Source organism: Bactrocera oleae, chromosome X (genome assembly GCF_042242935.1).
Source record: "Bactrocera oleae isolate idBacOlea1 chromosome X, idBacOlea1, whole genome shotgun sequence".
In the NCBI taxonomy this organism is placed as follows: Eukaryota; Metazoa; Arthropoda; class Insecta; order Diptera; family Tephritidae; genus Bactrocera; species Bactrocera oleae.
This window is the reverse complement of record NC_091541.1, coordinates 15,535,362-15,560,864: the sequence shown is the minus strand read 5'-3', so window position 1 is coordinate 15,560,864 and position 25,503 is coordinate 15,535,362. Positions and strand designations below refer to the sequence as shown.

The 25,503-nt window shown below is 35.5% G+C and overlaps 1 protein-coding gene across 1 annotated transcript in view; it reads left to right on the top strand.

The window, feature by feature from the left end:
- Positions 1-25,284, top strand: part of Zip102B (Zinc/iron regulated transporter-related protein 102B) — a 268,559-nt gene extending 243,275 nt beyond the window's left edge. Inside the window, exons 5-6 of the transcript XR_011397331.1 lie at positions 24,902-25,017; positions 25,081-25,284. The gene's annotated coding sequence lies outside the window, so the exon portion shown is untranslated. The remainder of the gene's footprint in view (positions 1-24,901; positions 25,018-25,080) is intronic.
- The last annotated feature ends 219 nt before the right edge of the window (positions 25,285-25,503 follow it).

Sequence of the window (25,503 nt, the reverse complement as noted above, 5' to 3'; positions counted from 1 at the left end):
AGGTTTATTGAATATTTCCTTATTACGCGTATTTACACAAATGTGATAATCACACATACATTCTTAAATACACGTACGCAGATGCTTGCTTCTTCTTGCCCCGCACAAGCAATGACTTTTGTCCACACTTTTTGCTTTTTGCGAGTTGAACGATCGCAGGCAAGGAGGGATTGGGGCGCTCTGCCACATAATTATTTCAGATTTTTATTATTTTATTTATCGAATTTAGTTTAAAAACGATTATAGGTATGAATTTATGTGTATTTATATATATATATAATATATATTATATTACGAAAATAATTCATAAATGCATCAGTATTTTTCAATACAAATTAAGCAACCTAATAATATACTAAGAGTCCTCAGTTAGAACGCCTCTGTGTACAGTGGCAAGCCAACGAAATAACGGCGAGTTCGCGCAGACATTGTGTTGTTGAAAGTAACCAAATGACGATTTTGTCGACAAACATACATATATACATATGAGCTCGCATACATATTGACGCCGAATTTTGCGCATCGTGGCGGAGTTGACAAAATTTGTTTCAATCGACAATTTTACGACAATGTCGATCGGCTATGTTGTCTCGTTTGTCCTTTTTGCAGGGCTTTGCTGTTGAAAATTAACTTATGCTCTTTTGAAATATTGCGATTACCAATTGGGCTGCATTTTCATAGCGTCGTATTTAGATAAAATGGGCTAAATCGACAAACTATGAAATAATGATAATAAGTTAACATATAAAAGTACTATATGGAGTGTGCTTAGAATATATAGAAGTAGTTAATGATTTCATATGAATGGCAATTTTATATAAATTTTATAATTTAATGCCATAATAGTGCATAATATGAAAAAAATTAAAATATGTTTCAAATCGCTAAGAGGTCATGTTGCCAATTCTCCTTTCTGAAGGGAACACCAGACAAATTCTTCAATTTCTGATTTTTAGCAAATGTTGTGAGGCAGCAGCTTGTGGGCAACATACAAATGCGAGGGGCATGGTAGGATCAGTTGCAAAATTGAAACTTCTTCAATTTTACTAAAGACATTCAAAATTCAATTCATTATTTTATAAAATTTTGCGTAGGAATTCTATATGCAAACCAAATGTGTTTTACCAGGCGCACAGAAAAAATAGCGCGGCGCAGAGTTATGAACGAACGTACTTTGCTTTGAAGCAGACGCACGTTCCTTATGAATGAATTTGTTGTCGTTGTAATATGAAATACTTAGAAAATAAGCCGCGAGTTCGCTTGAATATTATTGGTCGATGATGGTGCGTCTACGTTTTTTTTGTCACTTGCGCGAGTGTTAGATTTTTTGCGAAAGACATATTGATGGACATACATATGTACATATGTGTACATATATGCAAATATATTTGGACATGCGAATGAAGGAAGGCAATTTCAAGAATTCACATATAGACATACGAACATTTGAAGCAAGTAAACAACAATACCTGTTTGGCTCAATATTGTCTGTGGTGCTGCTTGTATAGCACGCTTCCTTATTACAACGTGAAATATTTTGCCTAAGTTCAAATCTTATCAGATATTTTTTTATATATTTTTTTTATTTTTAAAACCCTTTTTTATTAAATGATATTTGAATTCTAATTTCATTATTATTCCCTCATTATTTAAATTTTCTTTTCATAAGTCAATTATTATCCATTTTATTACTTTAATTTTTGTTTATGCGCATATCAAAGAACATCTCTGCATATGTATGTATATACATTTTGCTTATAGAGTGGTGTAGTTCGTTGCGTACCCTGAAAGGTGTGGTGACATTTTATTTTCGAACTTGCACGTTTTCGATGTTCCCTCATCGTAATTAACATTTTAGAACAGCTAACATTTGCTCCTTCTCTATTCATCAACATTCTCTACATTTGCTCCTTCTCTATTCTTCAACATTCTCTGATTATATATCGACAGAGAATGTAAATGAATAGAGAAGGAGCAAATGTTAGCTGTACTAAAATGTTAATTACGATGAGGGAACATCGAAAACGCGCAGGTTCGAAAATAAAATGTCACCACGCCTATCAGGGTACGCAACGAACTACACCTCTATAAGCAAAATGTACATACATACATATGCGCAGATGTTCTTTGATATGCGCATAAACAAAAATTGAAATAATAAAAATGAAAGTAATTGACTTCCGACAAGAAAATATAAATAATGAGGGAAATAATATGAAAATAGAATTAAAATATCATTTAATAAAAAAGAGTTATAAAAATAAAACCAGAGTATAAAAAAATATCTGATAGGATTTGAACTTAGGCAAAATATTTCACGTTGCAATAAACAAGTCTGCTATACAAGCAGCACCACAGACAATATTCTAGCCACTTTGTCTAATCTGTGAACTGAAACAGCTATTGTTGTTTACTTGCTTCAATGTTCATATGTTTATATGTGAATATTTTTGAAATTGCCTTCCTTCATTCGCATGTCCAAATATATTTGCATATATGTACCCATATGTACATATGTATGTACCTCAATATGTCTTTCGCAAAAAATCAAACATTCGCGCAAGTGACAAAAAAACGTGGACGCCATCATCGGCCAATAATATTCAAGCGAACTCGCGGCATATTTTCTAAGTATTTCATATTACAACGATAACAAATTCATTCATAAGGAACGTGCGTCTGCTTCAAAGCAAAGTGCGTTCGTTCATAACTCTGCGCCGCGCTATTTTTTCTGTGCGCCTGGTAAACTACATTTGGTTTTCATATAGAATTCCTACGCAAATGCGCGAGAATAAAAATGAATGAAATTAAATTTGAATGTCTTCAGTAAAATTGAAGAATCAGCAAAATTTCAATTTTACAATTTGTATCACTGAAAATCCTACCATCCCCCTCGCGTTTGTATGTTGCCCACAAGCTGCTTCCTCACAACATTTGCTAAAAATCAGAAATTGAAGAATTTATCTGATGTTCACTTCAGAAAGGAGAATTGGCAACATGACCTATTAGCGATTCGAAATATTGTTTTAATTTTTTTCATATTATGCACTATTTATGGCATTAAATTATAAAATTTATATAAAATTGCCATGCATATGAAATTATTAACTACCTATATATACTCTAAGTACACTGCATATAGTACTTTTATATGTTTACTTATTATAATTGTTTCATAGTTTGTCGATTTAGCCCATTTTATCTAAATACGACGCTATGAAAATGCAGCCCAATCGGTAATCGCAATATTTCAAAAGAGCATAAGTCAACTTTCAATAGCAAACCACTGCAAAAAAGACAAACGAGACAACATAGCCGACCGTCATTGTCCCAAAATTGTCGAATCAAACAAATTTTGTCAACTCCGCGACACAATTTGGTGTCAATATGTATGCGAGCTCATATATGTATGTATGTATGTATATACATATGTATGTTTGTGGACAAAGTCGTCATTTGGTTTTTTCAACAACACAATGTCTGAGCGAACTCGCCGTTATTTCGTTGGCTTGCCACCATACACAGAGGCGTTCTAACTGAGGACTCTTAGTATATTATTGTGTTGCTTAATTAGTATTGAAAAATACTGATGCATTTATGAATTATTTTCGTAATATAATATATATTATATATATATATAAATACACATAAATTCATACCTATAATCGTTTTAAACTAAATTCGATAAATAAAATATATATCTGAAATAATTATGTGGCAGTGCGTCCCAATTCTTTTTTGCCTGCGATCGTTCAACTCGCAAAAAGCAAAAAGCGTAGAAAAAAGTCATTGCTTGTGCGGGGCAAGAAGAAGCAAGCATCAGCGTACGTGTATTTAAGAATGTATGTGTGATTATCACATTTGTGTAAATACGCATAATAAGGAAATATTCAATAAACCTAAACATATGAACATATTTTCCTGATATATTGTAATTATATCAGGAAGTAAAATATGCTATTAAAGAAATTGAATTATGATATGCTTAGACTCCAATTAATAACATAAAAAAATTAAATAAAATTTAATTTACATCAGTTTTAGGATTCGAACTTATATGCTCGTATTCGGAATGAGCTTAACTCCTTCACGCCTACGACCTAAGCCACCACAAAAGTGGAAACGCGGCCGCTTAGCCACAGTTTTATTGTTATCTTTTGTTCAATAAGCAATTACTCACTCAACGCACGTACATAAGTTGGAAAACTAGCCTATTAAATGTTTATTTTATTATGAATTCTGGGGTTTTTACCGATAATACAGATTTTTAATTCAGAAGGCTTTTCATAATTATAAATTTGTCATATCATAGAAATTGAAAACCTAAATCTAAATAGGTATGCGCAACGATTTTTCATATAGGAATATTCGTTGTGTCTATTTATAGCATTTCGCATATTGTGTGGTGTATTTTTCTTTTTCGAAGTTATATTTTTCAAGGTCCCTCATGTGGAATTACAAATTAGTACCAGAGAACGTAAATGAATAGAGAAGGAGCAAATGTTAACTGAAAACTTTTTGAGTACTAATTTGTAGTTCCAGATGAGGGAACATCGAAAAATATAACTTCGAAAAAGAAAAATACACCACACAACATGCGAAATACTATAAATAGACACAACGAATATTCCTATATGAAAAATCGTTGCGCATACCTATTTAGATTTGTGTTTTCAATTTCTATGATATGACAAATTTATAATTATGAAAAGCCTTCTGAATTAAAAATCTGTATTACCGGTAAAAACCCCAGATTTCATAATAAAATAAACATTTAGTAGGCTATTTTTCCAACTTATGTATGTGCGTTATGTGAGCAATTGCTTATTAAACAAAGGATAACAATAAAACGGTGGCTAAGCGGCCACATTTCCACTTTTGGGGTGGCTGTGGTGGTAAGCGGGAAGGGGTTAAGCACAATCCGAATACGAACCTATACGTTCGAATCCTGAAACTCATGAAACTGAAATTTTATTTAATTTTTATTTTATTAATTGGAATCTAAGCATATCATAATTCAATTACTTTAATAGCATATTTAACTTCCTGAGATAATTAAAATATTTCAGGAAAATATATTCATATGTTTGGGTTTATTGCATATTCCTTTATTTATGCGTATTTACACAAATGTGATATTCACACATACATTCTTAAATACACGTACGCTGATGCTTGCTTCTTCTTGCCCCGCACAAGCAATGACTTTTGTCCACGCTTTTTGCTTTTTGCGAGTTGAACGATCGCAGGCAAGGAGGGATTGGGGCGCACCGCCACATAATTATTTCAGATATATATTTTATTTATCGAATTCAGTTTGAAAACGATTATAGGTATGAATTTATTGGTATATATATATATATATATATATGTAAACAGTGATGGTACAGGTGGCAACGCTGCAGGCAACTGCAGGACAATTGGTAAGAGTGAACGAGCGAAAAGAAGTTGGCGAGAGTGATCGAGCAAGTTGAAGTTAAAAAAAAGGAGTGATCAAGGGGAAGAAAAACGTGAAGCGTCGCGGAGCAGTCGTAGAGTTGAATTTTTTTCTGATAAAGTTATACAAATAGTTTACAATTTTAAGGCTTAAGTTTATAAATAAACATTAAAATATAAACTTTTCAATAAATATTACATTTGGGGGCTCAACCGCCGAACTAAAGTGAAATTGCGTCAGAAAACTGAAATACAGACAAATGCCAAGTACGCCGCGTTCAAAATCGATTGCAAGAAGAGAGGTGTAAAAGAAACAATAGCAGACGACAGTGAAACACCAAAAACGTCGCGACAAATAAATACACTAAGGCAAGCACAAGTGGAAAAAGAAGAAGTGATGGAAAATCAAGTACAATTACAACAACTTATTCAACTGCTGAGTTTGAAAATTCAAGCTGATGAGGTGGTGCAAAACACTCCAAAAGTCTCAATGGAGGGTTTTGGTAAAGTTGTAGCAGATTTTGACGGCGAGACGGTGCCGGTCGAAAATTGGCTTGAAAATTTCGAGTTAAATGCTGATGCGTATGGGCTAAACGAGAGGCAAAAATATGCTCAAGCGCGGTCAAAGATGACAAAAACAGCGCAGTTGTTCTTGGAATCGGAGCTGGTAGGCTCGTACGAAGAATTAAAAGCAGCGCTGTTGACAGAATTTCAACGAAAATTAGGAAGTGCGGAGGTACATGAGAAACTGGCAAATAGGAAGAAACTGCAAACAGAGAGTTTCCACGAATATGTTTTACAAATGAAGAAAATAGCCGCACTGGGCAATGTTGAAATCAAGTCTGTCATACGTTATATAGTTAACGGATTGGGTATCAAAGACGAATATAAATTCATAATGCATGCTTGTAAAACTTACGATGAACTCAAAGAGCGGTATGAAAATTTTGAACTGATAGATAAGAGCACGACAAAAAAGCAGCATTACAGTGGTGGCCAGCAAAATCAGAACAGCAACAATAAAAGGACGGTTCGTTGCTTCAATTGTGGATCGCCTGAACACATGAAGAAAGATTGTAATGTTGGAACGAAGTGCTTCAAGTGTGACGCTGTAGGCCATATATCAACAAGTTGCCCGCAGTCAGTAAAATTGGTGCGAGTGGTTAAAGATTGCAAACGGCTCAAGAACATTATATTAAATGGTGTTGAAGTTGCGTGCCTGGTTGACACGGGTGCTGATGTTACGATTGTGAAGCATTCTGTGTACATGAAGCTAGTTGATGTTGTGTTAAGTCCATGTCGTTCTTTGTTGCGGGGACTGGGCAAAACGGGCATTGTGCCGCTGGGAATATTTACGGGAGCTGTTCAAATAGACGATATAGAGACTGTGCAAAATTTCATCGTGGTGGCAGATGAAAAAATAGAAGATGATGCTCTACTGGGATATGACTTTCTCGCAAAGTTTCAATTTACACTGGATGCAAATGGGTTTAAGTTTTCGTCGTTGTCAGCTTGCCCGGAAATAGCTGACGTTAATCAGATAAGTTTTCATGATTATGATTGTACTGTAAGTAATGTGAATGCTCCTCTCCAGTTTGCACCCATGATACGGAATCTGATAGAGGAATATCGGCCAACCTCGCTACTTGTTGAGTCACCTGTGCAGCTAAGAGTTGTCCCGGATGACAAAATTAAACCATTTCGCCATCAACCAAGTCGACATCCTCCAGTTGAAGCTGAAGCCGTTAAAAAGCAAGTTGATGATTGGTTGAAAGAAGGAATAGTTCGACCATCTACCTCCAGCTTCGCCAGCAGAACCGTCGTAGTGAAGAAAAAAGACGCCACTTACAGAATTTGTATTGACTATCGCCAATTAAACAGCATGGTGCTGAAGGATTGCTTTCCTGTGCCGATAATAGAAGATGTACTCGAGAAGCTGCAATCCGCCAAGGTGTTTGTGTCATTGGACTTAGAGAACAGTTATTTTCACGTCCCAGTAGAAGAATCAAGTCGAAAATATACTGCGTTCATCACCAAAGAACGCTTATATGAGTTCAATAAAACGCCATTCGGATTCTGCAATTCTCCTGCGGCGTTTATAAGATTCATAAACCACATATTTCAGGAGTTTGTATCACGGAACATTCTACAGCTTTACATGGATGATATTATAATATATGGTCAGACTAACAACGAATGTATTGAGAAACTCAAGTTGGTGTTATCTGAATCAGCTAAGTTCTGTTTACGTATAAAGTGGAAGAAATGTCATTTCCTTGTTAACAAAATCCACTTCCTAGGACATACAGTACAAGATGGAAAGATTTGGCCTGGCAAAGAAAAAACAATTGCCGTGAAACAGTTTGCAGTACCTAAGAATGTGAAAGCGGTTCAATCTTTTTTGGGTCTAACGGGATTCTTCAGGAAGTTTGTGAAAAACTATGCCATCATTGCGCGACCTTTGACCAATCTGTTAAAAAAGGATGCCATGTTCAAATTGGAGTCTAAAGAATATGCAGCTATTGAGAATCTGAAGAGTGCATTGTGTGAAGACCCCGTTTTAAGGATTTATTGTAGAGGGGCATCGACGGAGTTGCACACAGATGCTTCAAAGGACGGGTTTGGTGCCACATTGTTACAAAATTTTGAAGATCAATTGCACCCTATATTTTATTGGAGCAAAAAGACGAGCCCAAGTGAATCAGGACGAAACAGTTATATTTTGGAAGTAAAGGCTGCTTATCTAGCTATAAAGAAATTTCGCCATTATTTGCTTGGTGTACCGTTTAAGTTGGTTACTGACAACATAGCGCTCACACAAACCATTCAGAAGAAAGACGTTCCACGAGAGGTAGCAGAATGGATTTTGTACATGGCAGACTTCGACTTCAAGACGGAGCATCGGGCGGGTGAAAGAATGCGTCACGTGGATTGTCTCAGCCGTTATGCCAACGAGATTTTCGTCGTATCCTCAGAGATATCTTGTCGGTTAAAGGCTGCACAACAAAAAGATGAATATATTCAGGCCATACGCACGATATTAGAAGAACGACCCTACAACAACTTTAAAGTGAAGGGAGGAATTTTGTTCAAGTTTGTCCAAGGAAATGATTTGATTGTTGTACCTAAAATAATGGAACGTGAAATTATAAGCGAAGCTCATGGAATCGGACATTATGCAAGTCAGAAGACCATACATTCTATACAACAGCAGTTTTGGATTCCACATCTAGAGAGCAAGGTCACAAGACTTATCAGCGCATGTATTCCGTGTATTATTGCCAACAAGAAGCTGGGAAAACAGGATGGATTTTTATGCTGCATTGAGAAAGGTGACAAGCCGTTACATACTTTGCATGCTGATCACTTAGGACCGATGGACTCTTCTTTGAAACAGTATAAGTACATATTCGCACTTGTTGACGGATTTTCAAAATTTGTGTGGATTTATACAACAAAGTCAACAGGAGCTGACGAAGTTTTGAAAAAAATGGAAGAATGGTCAAATGTCTTTGGGAATCCGAGCAGAATAATAACAGACAGAGGAGTTGCGTTTACCTCAGGTGCATTTCAAGATTACGCCAAAACAAATGGAATCGAGCATGTCTTAACAACAACTGGTGTTGCCAGAGGAAATGGGCAGGTGGAGAGAATAAATAGGTCTATCTTATCCATTATTTCTAAATTGTCGGCTGAAGATTCTTCAAAGTGGTATAAGTTTTGAAATTGCCTTCCTTCATTCGCATGTCCAAATATATTTGCATATATGTACCCATATGTACATATGTATGTACCTCAATATGTCTTTCGCAAAAAATCAAACATTCGCGCAAGTGACAAAAAAACGTGGACGCCATCATCGGCCAATAATATTCAAGCGAACTTGCGGCATATTTTCTAAGTATTTCATATTACAACGATAACAAATTCATTCATAAGGAACGTGCGTCTGCTTCAAAGCAAAGTGCGTTCGTTCATAACTCTGCGCCGCGCTATTTTTTCTGTGCGCCTGGTAAACTACATTTGGTTTTCATATAGAATTCCTACGCAAATGCGCGAGAATAAAAATGAATGAAATTAAATTTGAATGTCTTCAGTAAAATTGAAGAATCAGCAAAATTTCAATTTTACAATTTGTATCACTGAAAATCCTACCATCCCCCTCGCGTTTGTATGTTGCCCACAAGCTGCTTCCTCACAACATTTGCTAAAAATCAGAAATTGAAGAATTTATCTGATGTTCACTTCAGAAAGGAGAATTGGCAACATGACCTATTAGCGATTCGAAATATTGTTTTAATTTTTTTCATATTATGCACTATTTATGGCATTAAATTATAAAATTTATATAAAATTGCCATGCATATGAAATTATTAACTACCTATATATACTCTAAGTACACTGCATATAGTACTTTTATATGTTTACTTATTATAATTGTTTCATAGTTTGTCGATTTAGCCCATTTTATCTAAATACGACGCTATGAAAATGCAGCCCAATCGGTAATCGCAATATTTCAAAAGAGCATAAGTCAACTTTCAATAGCAAACCACTGCAAAAAAGACAAACGAGACAACATAGCCGACCGTCATTGTCCCAAAATTGTCGAATCAAACAAATTTTGTCAACTCCGCGACACAATTTGGTGTCAATATGTATGCGAGCTCATATATGTATGTATGTATGTATATACATATGTATGTTTGTGGACAAAGTCGTCATTTGGTTTTTTCAACAACACAATGTCTGAGCGAACTCGCCGTTATTTCGTTGGCTTGCCACCATACACAGAGGCGTTCTAACTGAGGACTCTTAGTATATTATTGTGTTGCTTAATTAGTATTGAAAAATACTGATGCATTTATGAATTATTTTCGTAATATAATATATATTATATATATATATAAATACACATAAATTCATACCTATAATCGTTTTAAACTAAATTCGATAAATAAAATATATATCTGAAATAATTATGTGGCAGTGCGTCCCAATTCTTTTTTGCCTGCGATCGTTCAACTCGCAAAAAGCAAAAAGCGTAGAAAAAAGTCATTGCTTGTGCGGGGCAAGAAGAAGCAAGCATCAGCGTACGTGTATTTAAGAATGTATGTGTGATTATCACATTTGTGTAAATACGCATAATAAGGAAATATTCAATAAACCTAAACATATGAACATATTTTCCTGATATATTGTAATTATATCAGGAAGTAAAATATGCTATTAAAGAAATTGAATTATGATATGCTTAGACTCCAATTAATAACATAAAAAAATTAAATAAAATTTAATTTACATCAGTTTTAGGATTCGAACTTATATGCTCGTATTCGGAATGAGCTTAACTCCTTCACGCCTACGACCTAAGCCACCACAAAAGTGGAAACGCGGCCGCTTAGCCACAGTTTTATTGTTATCTTTTGTTCAATAAGCAATTACTCACTCAACGCACGTACATAAGTTGGAAAACTAGCCTATTAAATGTTTATTTTATTATGAATTCTGGGGTTTTTACCGATAATACAGATTTTTAATTCAGAAGGCTTTTCATAATTATAAATTTGTCATATCATAGAAATTGAAAACCTAAATCTAAATAGGTATGCGCAACGATTTTTCATATAGGAATATTCGTTGTGTCTATTTATAGCATTTCGCATATTGTGTGGTGTATTTTTCTTTTTCGAAGTTATATTTTTCAAGGTCCCTCATGTGGAATTACAAATTAGTACCAGAGAACGTAAATGAATAGAGAAGGAGCAAATGTTAACTGAAAACTTTTTGAGTACTAATTTGTAGTTCCAGATGAGGGAACATCGAAAAATATAACTTCGAAAAAGAAAAATACACCACACAACATGCGAAATACTATAAATAGACACAACGAATATTCCTATATGAAAAATCGTTGCGCATACCTATTTAGATTTGTGTTTTCAATTTCTATGATATGACAAATTTATAATTATGAAAAGCCTTCTGAATTAAAAATCTGTATTACCGGTAAAAACCCCAGATTTCATAATAAAATAAACATTTAGTAGGCTATTTTTCCAACTTATGTATGTGCGTTATGTGAGCAATTGCTTATTAAACAAAGGATAACAATAAAACGGTGGCTAAGCGGCCACATTTCCACTTTTGGGGTGGCTGTGGTGGTAAGCGGGAAGGGGTTAAGCACAATCCGAATACGAACCTATACGTTCGAATCCTGAAACTCATGAAACTGAAATTTTATTTAATTTTTATTTTATTAATTGGAATCTAAGCATATCATAATTCAATTACTTTAATAGCATATTTAACTTCCTGAGATAATTAAAATATTTCAGGAAAATATATTCATATGTTTGGGTTTATTGCATATTCCTTTATTTATGCGTATTTACACAAATGTGATAATCACACATACATTCTTAAATACACGTACGCTGATGCTTGCTTCTTCTTGCCCCGCACAAGCAATGACTTTTGTCCACGCTTTTTGCTTTTTGCGAGTTGAACGATCGCAGGCAAGGAGGGATTGGGGCGCACCGCCACATAATTATTTCAGATATATATTTTATTTATCGAATTCAGTTTGAAAACGATTATAGGTATGAATTTATTGGTATATATATATATATATATATATATGTAAACAGTGATGGTACAGGTGGCAACGCTGCAGGCAACTGCAGGACAATTGGTAAGAGTGAACGAGCGAAAAGAAGTTGGCGAGAGTGATCGAGCAAGTTGAAGTTAAAAAAAAGGAGTGATCAAGGGGAAGAAAAACGTGAAGCGTCGCGGAGCAGTCGTAGAGTTGAATTTTTTTCTGATAAAGTTATACAAATAGTTTACAATTTTAAGGCTTAAGTTTATAAATAAACATTAAAATATAAACTTTTCAATAAATATTACATTTGGGGGCTCAACCGCCGAACTAAAGTGAAATTGCGTCAGAAAACTGAAATACAGACAAATGCCAAGTACGCCGCGTTCAAAATCGATTGCAAGAAGAGAGGTGTAAAAGAAACAATAGCAGACGACAGTGAAACACCAAAAACGTCGCGACAAATAAATACACTAAGGCAAGCACAAGTGGAAAAAGAAGAAGTGATGGAAAATCAAGTACAATTACAACAACTTATTCAACTGCTGAGTTTGAAAATTCAAGCTGATGAGGTGGTGCAAAACACTCCAAAAGTCTCAATGGAGGGTTTTGGTAAAGTTGTAGCAGATTTTGACGGCGAGACGGTGCCGGTCGAAAATTGGCTTGAAAATTTCGAGTTAAATGCTGATGCGTATGGGCTAAACGAGAGGCAAAAATATGCTCAAGCGCGGTCAAAGATGACAAAAACAGCGCAGTTGTTCTTGGAATCGGAGCTGGTAGGCTCGTACGAAGAATTAAAAGCAGCGCTGTTGACAGAATTTCAACGAAAATTAGGAAGTGCGGAGGTACATGAGAAACTGGCAAATAGGAAGAAACTGCAAACAGAGAGTTTCCACGAATATGTTTTACAAATGAAGAAAATAGCCGCACTGGGCAATGTTGAAATCAAGTCTGTCATACGTTATATAGTTAACGGATTGGGTATCAAAGACGAATATAAATTCATAATGCATGCTTGTAAAACTTACGATGAACTCAAAGAGCGGTATGAAAATTTTGAACTGATAGATAAGAGCACGACAAAAAAGCAGCATTACAGTGGTGGCCAGCAAAATCAGAACAGCAACAATAAAAGGACGGTTCGTTGCTTCAATTGTGGATCGCCTGAACACATGAAGAAAGATTGTAATGTTGGAACGAAGTGCTTCAAGTGTGACGCTGTAGGCCATATATCAACAAGTTGCCCGCAGTCAGTAAAATTGGTGCGAGTGGTTAAAGATTGCAAACGGCTCAAGAACATTATATTAAATGGTGTTGAAGTTGCGTGCCTGGTTGACACGGGTGCTGATGTTACGATTGTGAAGCATTCTGTGTACATGAAGCTAGTTGATGTTGTGTTAAGTCCATGTCGTTCTTTGTTGCGGGGACTGGGCAAAACGGGCATTGTGCCGCTGGGAATATTTACGGGAGCTGTTCAAATAGACGATATAGAGACTGTGCAAAATTTCATCGTGGTGGCAGATGAAAAAATAGAAGATGATGCTCTACTGGGATATGACTTTCTCGCAAAGTTTCAATTTACACTGGATGCAAATGGGTTTAAGTTTTCGTCGTTGTCAGCTTGCCCGGAAATAGCTGACGTTAATCAGATAAGTTTTCATGATTATGATTGTACTGTAAGTAATGTGAATGCTCCTCTCCAGTTTGCACCCATGATACGGAATCTGATAGAGGAATATCGGCCAACCTCGCTACTTGTTGAGTCACCTGTGCAGCTAAGAGTTGTCCCGGATGACAAAATTAAACCATTTCGCCATCAACCAAGTCGACATCCTCCAGTTGAAGCTGAAGCCGTTAAAAAGCAAGTTGATGATTGGTTGAAAGAAGGAATAGTTCGACCATCTACCTCCAGCTTCGCCAGCAGAACCGTCGTAGTGAAGAAAAAAGACGCCACTTACAGAATTTGTATTGACTATCGCCAATTAAACAGCATGGTGCTGAAGGATTGCTTTCCTGTGCCGATAATAGAAGATGTACTCGAGAAGCTGCAATCCGCCAAGGTGTTTGTGTCATTGGACTTAGAGAACAGTTATTTTCACGTCCCAGTAGAAGAATCAAGTCGAAAATATACTGCGTTCATCACCAAAGAACGCTTATATGAGTTCAATAAAACGCCATTCGGATTCTGCAATTCTCCTGCGGCGTTTATAAGATTCATAAACCACATATTTCAGGAGTTTGTATCACGGAACATTCTACAGCTTTACATGGATGATATTATAATATATGGTCAGACTAACAACGAATGTATTGAGAAACTCAAGTTGGTGTTATCTGAATCAGCTAAGTTCTGTTTACGTATAAAGTGGAAGAAATGTCATTTCCTTGTTAACAAAATCCACTTCCTAGGACATACAGTACAAGATGGAAAGATTTGGCCTGGCAAAGAAAAAACAATTGCCGTGAAACAGTTTGCAGTACCTAAGAATGTGAAAGCGGTTCAATCTTTTTTGGGTCTAACGGGATTCTTCAGGAAGTTTGTGAAAAACTATGCCATCATTGCGCGACCTTTGACCAATCTGTTAAAAAAGGATGCCATGTTCAAATTGGAGTCTAAAGAATATGCAGCTATTGAGAATCTGAAGAGTGCATTGTGTGAAGACCCCGTTTTAAGGATTTATTGTAGAGGGGCATCGACGGAGTTGCACACAGATGCTTCAAAGGACGGGTTTGGTGCCACATTGTTACAAAATTTTGAAGATCAATTGCACCCTATATTTTATTGGAGCAAAAAGACGAGCCCAAGTGAATCAGGACGAAACAGTTATATTTTGGAAGTAAAGGCTGCTTATCTAGCTATAAAGAAATTTCGCCATTATTTGCTTGGTGTACCGTTTAAGTTGGTTACTGACAACATAGCGCTCACACAAACCATTCAGAAGAAAGACGTTCCACGAGAGGTAGCAGAATGGATTTTGTACATGGCAGACTTCGACTTCAAGACGGAGCATCGGGCGGGTGAAAGAATGCGTCACGTGGATTGTCTCAGCCGTTATGCCAACGAGATTTTCGTCGTATCCTCAGAGATATCTTGTCGGTTAAAGGCTGCACAACAAAAAGATGAATATATTCAGGCCATACGCACGATATTAGAAGAACGACCCTACAACAACTTTAAAGTGAAGGGAGGAATTTTGTTCAAGTTTGTCCAAGGAAATGATTTGATTGTTGTACCTAAAATAATGGAACGTGAAATTATAAGCGAAGCTCATGGAATCGGACATTATGCAAGTCAGAAGACCATACATTCTATACAACAGCAGTTTTGGATTCCACATCTAGAGAGCAAGGTCACAAGACTTATCAGCGCATGTATTCCGTGTATTATTGCCAACAAGAAGCTGGGAAAACAGGATGGATTTTTATGCTGCATTGAGAAAGGTGACAAGCCGTTACATACTTTGCATGCTGATCACTTAGGACCGATGGACTCTTCTTTGAAACAGTATAAGTACATATTCGCACTTGTTGACGGATTTTCAAAATTTGTGTGGATTTATACAACAAAGTCAACAGGAGCTGACGAAGTTTTGAAAAAAATGGAAGAATGGTCAAATGTCTTTGGGAATCCGAGCAGAATAATAACAGACAGAGGAGTTGCGTTTACCTCAGGTGCATTTCAAGATTACGCCAAAACAAATGGAATCGAGCATGTCTTAACAACAACTGGTGTTGCCAGAGGAAATGGGCAGGTGGAGAGAATAAATAGGTCTATCTTATCCATTATTTCTAAATTGTCGGCTGAAGATTCTTCAAAGTGGTATAAGTTCATTTCACAGGTGCAAAGGGCTATTAATTCCCATATAAGTTGCTCTACAAAGAAATCACCTTTTGAGATAATGTTTGGAGTAAAAATGCATAATAAATCCAGCGACAGACTATTGGAACTTTTGGAGAATGAAATGTTTGAAGAATTTGACAACGAGAGGCAAATAGTGCGACAGACGGCTAAGGAGCAAATACAAAAGGCTCAAGATATGTATAAAAAACAGTATGATAAAAAACGCAAAGGAGAAGTCAAATACAAAGAAGGTGATCTGGTTGCAGTAAAGCGTACTCAGTTTGTAACTGGAAAGAAGTTGGCAAGCGCTTTTCTAGGACCATATGAAGTAACAAAAGCAAAACGCAATGGCAGATATGAAGTTCGAAAAGCTGTCCAAGGAGACGGCCCCAATAAAACGCATACGAGTGCTGACAATATGAAGCTATGGAAGTATGCTGAAAATAATGAAGATGACTTATCGTCTGGGACAGACGATGTTGAGCAGGATGGCCGAGTGTAAACAGTGATGGTACAGGTGGCAACGCTGCAGGCAACTGCAGGACAATTGGTAAGAGTGAACGAGCGAAAAGAAGTTGGCGAGAGTGATCGAGCAAGTTGAAGTTAAAAAAAAGGAGTGATCAAGGGGAAGAAAAACGTGAAGCGTCGCGGAGCAGTCGTAGAGTTGAATTTTTTTCTGATAAAGTTATACAAATAATTTACAATTTTAAGGCTTAAGTTTATAAATAAACATTAAAATATAAACTTTTCAATAAATATTACATATATATATATATATATAATATATATTATAGTACGAAAATAATTCATAAATGCATCAGTATTTTTCAATACAAATTAAGCAACATAATAATATACTAAGAGTCCTCAGTTAGAACGCCTCTGTGTATAGTGGCAAGCCAACGAAATAACGGCGAGTTCGCGCTGACATTGTGTTGTCGAAAGTAACCAAATGACGCAAACATACATACATATATACATATGAGCTCGCATACATATTGACGCCGAATTTTGCGCATCGTGGCGGAGTTGACAAAATTTGTTTCATCAACAATTTTACGACAATGTCGATCGGCTATGTTGTCTCGTTCTTCCTTTTTGCAGGGCTTTGCTGTTGAAAATTGACTTATGCTCTTTTGAAATATTGCGATTACCGATTGGGCTGCATTTTCATAGCGTCGTATTTGGATAAAATGGGTTAAATCGACTATGAAATAATGATAATAAGTTAACATATAAAAGTACTATATGGACTGTGCTTAGAATAAATAGAAGTAGTTAATGATTTCATATGAATGGCAATCTATTATATAAAAATAAGTCGGGTTTTCCTTCCTGACGCTATAACTCCAGAACGCACGAACCGATTTCCACGGTTTTGTATTCGTTGGAAAGGTCTCGGGCTCCGTGAGGTTTATAGCAAAGAAAATTCAGGAAATATTTTAACAGAAAGGCGGGAAAATCTTTTTTCACTACAGCGCCATCTCTGATACATAGCATGTACTACAAACCAATATTTTAAGTAGATGGCGCCGGTGCGTGATACATTGTTTGACAGCTACTCATTGTTCTCTGCTCAATTAATTTCATGTGACAAACCGGTATTGTGTTCACTGTGAAATTGTGAAAAATAAGTTATTCGTTCATTACAATTGGAACTAACATTTCAATTGGAAACCATCAAATCAATCACGTGTATTGTGCAAATTTTTATTCAATTTCAACAACAGGCATTTGTCTTTAAGGTGGTAAGTTGAACTGTATAAATTATGTGGAGCGTGCATTTGAGGTTAAATTCACCACTCTATCCATAGCCCAAAATGCCTAGAGGACGACGTGCCAACATCGGCCGCCGCACAAGCATGCAAGCCAGCAACACGTGTGATTGAGACAACGCGTGAGCACACGAAGATCATTGGCATCATACAATCGCTTGGCATTCCAATCTGATCCCACTGCGAACTACAGTGATGATGCAAACTTAGATATTGGACCAATGACGACTATATGCCGATATTGCAATGCGTTAAAGTTCAAAAGAGAAACGGCTGGATTGTGCTGCGCAAGTGGAAAAGTCAAACTGGATCCATTACTTACACCACCACAGCCACTGAAACCATTGTTCGATGGAAGTGATCCCGATTCCAGCCATTTTCTTCAACACATCCTTGAATACAATAACTGCTTTCGCATGACAAAAAAAAACACCATCACACGATCATAAGTTACACCGTATTCTTCAACAAATGATTGTTTGCAATTACAGATACAAGGACAAATATATCATTTGCATGGTTCAATGGTGCCAACACCAGATGAACCGCATAAATTTCTGCAAATATATTTCATTTCGTCGATGGTCGATCAGCTGAATGAGCGGTGCAATATACAGGGAACACAACAGTTAAAGAGACGAATTATTGAACAGTTGCAAGCATTTTTTCACGCTAATAATGCTGTGGTTAATATGTTCAAAACAGCATTGGAACGAATGCCATCGGATACGCACAAATTTGTCAAAATGCTGATTGTACCCCAACAGGTAAACATGTGCGAAGATTCAATGCACCCACCGTTAATGATGTTGCTGCAATTATTGTTGACAGGCAGACGTTGCCAGTAATTCCCCGTGGAACGGCTGCAGATGAATTGAATGCTTGCCTGAAGGCATCACCTTTATGGACCACTAATATGAGAGTTCAACTTCAAAATGATCGAATTGCTGCACAATTTTCCAAACAATTGTTAGCTGTTGGAAATGGAAAAGTCAGAGTTGATGCGACATCTGGATTAATTACTCTTACCAACGACTTTTGCCGATTTGTAGACTCTCAATTAGCTATTTTTGAAAATGTTTTCCAAACCATTAGTGCGAATTATCAGAATTATGCTTGGTTAAGTCAACGAGCAATTCTTGCCGCAAAGAATAATGATGCACAGGCACTGAGTTTCACCATTCAATCAAAAATTGCTGGCGATTTGGGGACATACAATTCCGTTGATTCCATAACAAATCCCGATGATGTAGTAAATTATCCAACGGAGTTTTTGAACTCTCTGGAGTTACCAGGATTTCCACCATATAACTTGCAACTCAAAGTTGGTACAGTTATTATGATATTGCGTAATTTGAATCCGCCGCGACTTTGCAACGGTACTCGATTTTCGGTAAAAAGACTTATGCCGAATTTGATTGAAGCAACCATTATTAACGGAAAGTACGCAGGTGAAAATGTATATATTTCGACTGATCTTCCGTTTGACTTCAAACGATTGCAATTTCCAGTTCGCCTTGCGTTCGCAATGACAATTAACAAGTCGCATGGCCAATCGCTTAGTGTTTGCGGGATAAATTTAGAAAATCATTGTTTTTCACATGGGCAGTTATACGTTGCGTGTTCACGAGTTGGGAAACCATCCGCTTTGTTTGTGTTAACGTCAGACCAAAAAACAAAAAATGTGGTTTTCCAAAGAGCACTTCAATGAAACGGATAATTTGCGGACACGTATAACGCTTCGATTCAGTATTTACTTTGGATCCACTTTCATTTACTTAGAGAAGTTCAACTAAATAACACTTCATTTTTCATTTCAAATGAAATAAAATTTTTCCTTTCCAAATATAAAACAAAAAAAAAATGTTCTTCATCTTTTAATCACCAAACGAAATATTACATAAAACAAAGCCATCTGGTGGCGAAACGGGGTTCGCCAGGTTTGCTAGTTTTGTATAAATTTTGTAATTTAATGCCATAAATAGTGCATAATATAAAAAAAAATTAAAATAATAATTCAAATTCCTAAGAGGTCATGTTGCCAATTCTCCTTTCTGAAGTGAACATCAGATAAATTCTTCAATTTCTGTTTTTAGCAAATGTTGTGAGGAAGCAGCTTGTGGGCAACATACAAACGCGAGGGGGATGGTAGGATTTTCAGTGATACAAATTGTAAAATTGAAATTTTGCTGATTCTTCAATTTTACTGAAGACATTCAAATTCAATTTCATTCATTTTTATTTTCCGCATTTGCGGTAGGAATTCTATATGAAAACCAAATGTGGCTTACCAGGCGCACAGAAAAAATAGCGCGGCGCAGAGTTATGAACGAACGTACTTTGCTTTGAAGCAGACGTACGTTCCTCATGAATGAATTTGTTGTCGTTGTAATATGAAATACTTAGAAAATAAGCCGCGAGTTCGCTTGAATATTATTGGTCGATGATGGTGCGTCTACGTTTTTTTGTCACTTGCGCGAATGTTTGATTTTTTGCGAAAGACATATTGAGGGACATACATATGTACATATGTGTACATATATGCAAATATATTTGGACATGCGAATGAAGGAAGGCAATTTCACGAATATTCACATATAGACGTATGTACATTGAAGCAAGTAAACAACAATAGCTGTTTGAGTTTACAGATTAGACAAAATTACTCGAATATCGTCTGTGGTGCTGCTTGTATAGCAGACTTCTTTATTGCAACGTGAAATATTTTGCCTAAGTTCAAATCCAATCATATATTATATAGTCCTTTTTCATTTTTATAACCCTTTTTTATGAAATGATATTTTAATTCTATTTTAATATTATTTCCCTGATTATTAATATTTTCCTGTCAGAAGTCAATTTCTTTCGTTTTTATTATTTCAATTTTTGTTTATGCGCATATCAAAGAACATCTATGCATATGTATGTGTATACATTTTGCTTATAGAGTGGTGTAGTTCGTTTCGTACCCTGATAGTTGTGGTGAAATTTTATTTTCCAATTTGCGCGTTTTCGATGTTCCTCGATCGTAATTAACATTTTAGTACTGCTAACATTTGCTCCTTCTCTATTCATTTACGTTCTCTGATTTTAGTACTGCCAGAGAACGTATATGAATAGAGAAGGAGCAAATGTTAGCAGTACTAAAATGTTAATTGCTAAGAAGGAACATCGAAAACGCGCAAATTGGAAAATAAAATTTCACCACAACTATCAGGGTACGAAACGAACTACACCACTCTATAAGCAAAATGTATATACATACATATGCGCAGATGTTCTTTGATATGCGCATAAACAAAACTTAAAATAATAAAAAGGAAAATAATTGACTTATGAAAAGAAAATATAAGTAATGAGGGAAATAATATGAAAATAGAACTAAAATATCATTTAATAAAAAAGAGTTATAAAAATAAAAAATAGTATAATATATAAAAATATGATAGGATTTGAACTTAGGCAAAACATTTCATTGCAATAAGGAAGTGTGCTATACAAGCAGCACCACAGATGATATTAGAACATATTTGTCTAATCTGTGAACTCAAACAGCTATTGTTGTTTACTTGCTTCAATGTTTATATGTCTATATGTGAATATTCTTGAAATTGCCTTCCTTCATTCGCATGTCCAAATATATTTACATATATGTACACATATGTACATATGTATGTCCCTCAATATGTCTTTCGCAAAAAATCAAACATTCGCGCAAGTGACAAAAAAACGTAGACGCACCATCATGGACCAATAATATTCAAGCGAACTCGCGGCTTATTTTCTAAGTATTTCATATTACAACGACAACAAATTCATTCATAAGGAACGTGCGTCTGCTTCAAAGCAAAGTGCGTTCGTTCATAACTCTGCGCCGCGCTATTTTTTCTGTGCGCCTGGTAAACCACATTTGGTTTTCATATTGAATTCCTACGCATATGCGAAATTAAGTTTATAAAATTAATGAATGAATGAATGAATATGAATGGTTTCAGTAAAACGAGAAAAATTCAATTTTACAATTTGACAGCCACCACTGAAAATCCTACCATCCCCCTCGCATTTGTATGTTGCCCACAAGCTGCTGCCTCACAACATTTGCTAAAAATCAGAAACTGAAGAATTTGTCTGATGTTCACTTCAGAAAGGAGAATTGGCAACATGACCTATTCGAGTTTAAATAATATTTATATTTTTTCATATTATGCACTATTTATGGCATTAAATTATAAAATTTATATCATATTGACATTCATATGAAATCATTAACTACTTCTATATATTCTAAGCACAGTCCATATAGTACTTTTATATGTTTACTTATTATCATTGTTTAATAGTTTTTCGATTTAGCCCATTTTATCTAAATACGACGCTATGAAAATGCAGCCCAATTGGTAATCGCAATATTTCAAAAGAGCATAAGTCAACTTTCAATAGCAAACCACTGCAAAAAGGACAAACGAGACAACATAGCCGATCGACATTGTCGCAAAATTGTCGATTGAAACAAATTTTGTCAACTCCGCGACGATGCGCAAAATTTGGCGTCAATATGTATGCGAGCTCGTTTGTATGTATGTATATAAATATGTATGTTTGTCGGCAAAGTCGTCATTTGGTTTTATTCAACAACACAATGTCCGCGCGAACTCGCCGTTATTTCGTTGGCTTGCCACCATGCACATAGGCGTGTCAAGTGAGGGCTCATAATATATTGATATGTTGCTTAATTTGTATTGAAAAATACTGATGCATTTATGAATTATTTTCGTAATATAATATATATTATATATATATATATATATATATATATACCAATAAATTCATACCTATAATCGTTTTCAAACTGAATTCGATAAATAAAATATATATCTGAAATAATTATGTGGCGGTGCGCCCCAATCCCTCCTTGCCTGCGATCGTTCAACTCGCAAAAAGCAAAAAGCGTAGACAAAAGTCATTGCTTGTGCGGGGCAAGAAGAAGCAAGCATCAGCGTACGTGTACTCATGAATGTATGTGTGATTATCACATTTGTGTAAATACGCATAAATAAAGGAATATGCAATAAACCCAAACATATGAACATATTCTCCTGATATATTTTAATTATATCAGAAAGTAAAATATGCTATTAAAGTAATTAAATTATGATATGCTTAGATTCCAATTAATAAAATAGAAAAATTAAATACAATTTTAATTTTATGTATTTTACGATTCGAACGTATATGCTCGTATTCGGAATGAGCTTAACTCCTTCGCGCTTACGACCTAAGCCACCACAAAAGTGGAAACGTGGCCGCTTAGCCACCGTTTTATTATTATTATTTGTTTAATAAGTATATTGCTTACGCAACGCACATACATAAGTTAGAAAACTAACTTATTAAATGTTTATTTTATTATGAATTCTGGGGTTTTTACAGGTAATACAGATTTTTAATTCAGAAGGCTTTTCATAATTATAAATTTGTCATATCATAGAAATTGAAAACATAAATCTAAATAGGTATGCGCAACGATTTTTCATATAGGAATATTCGTTGTGTCTATTTATAGCATTTCGCATATTGTGTGGTGTATTTTTCTTTTTCGAAGTTATACTTTTCGATGTTCCCTCTTGTGGAATTACAAATTAGTACTCAAAAAGTTTTCATTTAACATTTGCTCCTTCTCTACTCTTCAACATTCTCTGATTATACTTCTTGCTCAAATGACAGCGTGCATGTTGATGCTTTTTTCTGCATAGTTTTATGGGCAATTTTTTTGCAGGATCGATAGTTGAAGCTTTTAGCTGCATAGTTTTCGGCCTATTTTTTATTTTTTTACATTGCCTATCCAACTATTGATTGTTTGGTCAGTACTATTCAGTTGCAGTGCCACTGAAAATAGGCACAGGGGAAGCCAATAAAAGCGTCATACAATAAAGATAATCCGGAACTGCTATCAAATTATTGCATTGTCATCGGTATTTTACATGTGTACAAAGTTTCATGATCAGACTTCTGGAAATCGGTGAAAATTGAGCTCCGAAATTCAATTACATACATATATACATACGTACATTCCAAGCCAACAAAAGCGTGTTAAAAAAACGACTTATTGATAATGATTTTGATGAATATAATGAGAACTTCTGTACGGAGATGCCATCTTCCTTACTGTCGTCCTCCAGCAATGCCCACCACCCCATGGCCTTCTTATTATCCAAAAAAGGGATAATACTTGCATTATACATAGAATAACGTGTTTATATTTACAATGGCTTTTGTAAAGGTATTGACGGTTTCCAAACTTGACATTGTAATTTGTAAAAAATGAGTGAACGAATAATTTTCCAAAGATAATATTACAATATATTAGTGGTCTTGGTATAGAGAGTAGCCAATTATTTAAGTTTCTGTTTAACACTCTCATTCTGAAAATAGGAGTAACACTGGGAGTGAGCGAGTGGTGTACAAGTGGATGTTTTTGCGCCTGCGGAGCAGATTCGTGCAGCTGGGGCAACGTAGGACACATGTAGTCAGGAACACGTCGCAAAATTACACAAGGTGGATTTCGGTCTGACACATGGAACAGATTATACCGTTTCGAAGGGCAATCTGTACTCTGTAACATATTTGCATTGTAAACAGTGTTGTAATGTTTCACATGTAGTCCGCTCCTTATAAGTCTTAAGGCCTGAGCAGGTTTGAAATTTGAATGGAGCCTTATAGCTCAAAATTTGAAGTGCTTTAGAACATTGTTTTCGTCAATAAATTTGATAGGAAATAAGTTAGTAGCATGTTTACATACAACGATATTTTCTCCATTTACGAGCATAACTGGATAATCGTTTTTTTTTTTATGAAACGAGATTTACCAAGCAAAAGTCCTCTCTTGTAATTTAATTTTAATTTTTCATCGCGGATTATACAACTAGATTCTTCCTAGTTTTATCGATAAATTTTGCGAAGAAGAGGAGAAATGTCAAATGACAAAGTAAACCAAAATGGTCGACAGCGAAGCAAAGAGGATTTTTAATAAAACATTAATTTAAAGTATACGTATATTTGCTTATTTATCAGGAAAAGTAGGGCAAAGTGGACCAGGGAAGAAGTTGATCTTTTGCTGGCCTTGCGGGAGGAGAAATTGCCGCAGCTTCGTGGCGTTAAGCACAATTCCCATGTTTTTAAAGATATTTTGACCAACAAATACTGGCAAATTCATTTAATATGCATATACATTTATATTTACCTATTTACAGAGTTGAACGGAAACCAGTTAGTCCCTCTGGTGGCAGTCCGTCGACTTGGAAATACTATAGGAGAATAAATTGTATCCTCAGCAGCTTTTAGTTTGAAACTTTGGTGGGGAGCACATGTTAGTGAAAGAAAATATAAATTTGAAAAGTTTGTATTTATAATTTTAAATAAATTTTTACAGTTCGCGAAGTTGTAGAAGAGCACGTATCATCGTTTAATAACTGTTCGCTAATTGGATTAGATTCCCAGGAAGAATTGCCGCTTTCAAAGGATACAGGCGAGGAACCTGCAAAGAAAAAGAAAAACAGAGACGTATCAGTGTACATTCAAAATGAGTTTAACTTGTTGTGGAATTTAATAAAAAGGGACGAAATTGCTTACGTTGCGTTTTGGTCTATTGTTATTTTTTACAAAAAGCAATTAGGCATTTTGCATTTGTATCGCTGGTAATATTTTTGCCAAACTGAATTGTCATCTTTTCCGTATTTCTGCCGTTTGCTTACTACTAGCAGCAATCTGCGCAATCAAGTATATAATCGCGTTCTTTTTTTTAATCTATATCGTTAAAGCTTATTTTATTTCTTTTTTTTTTTTTGAGTGTCAA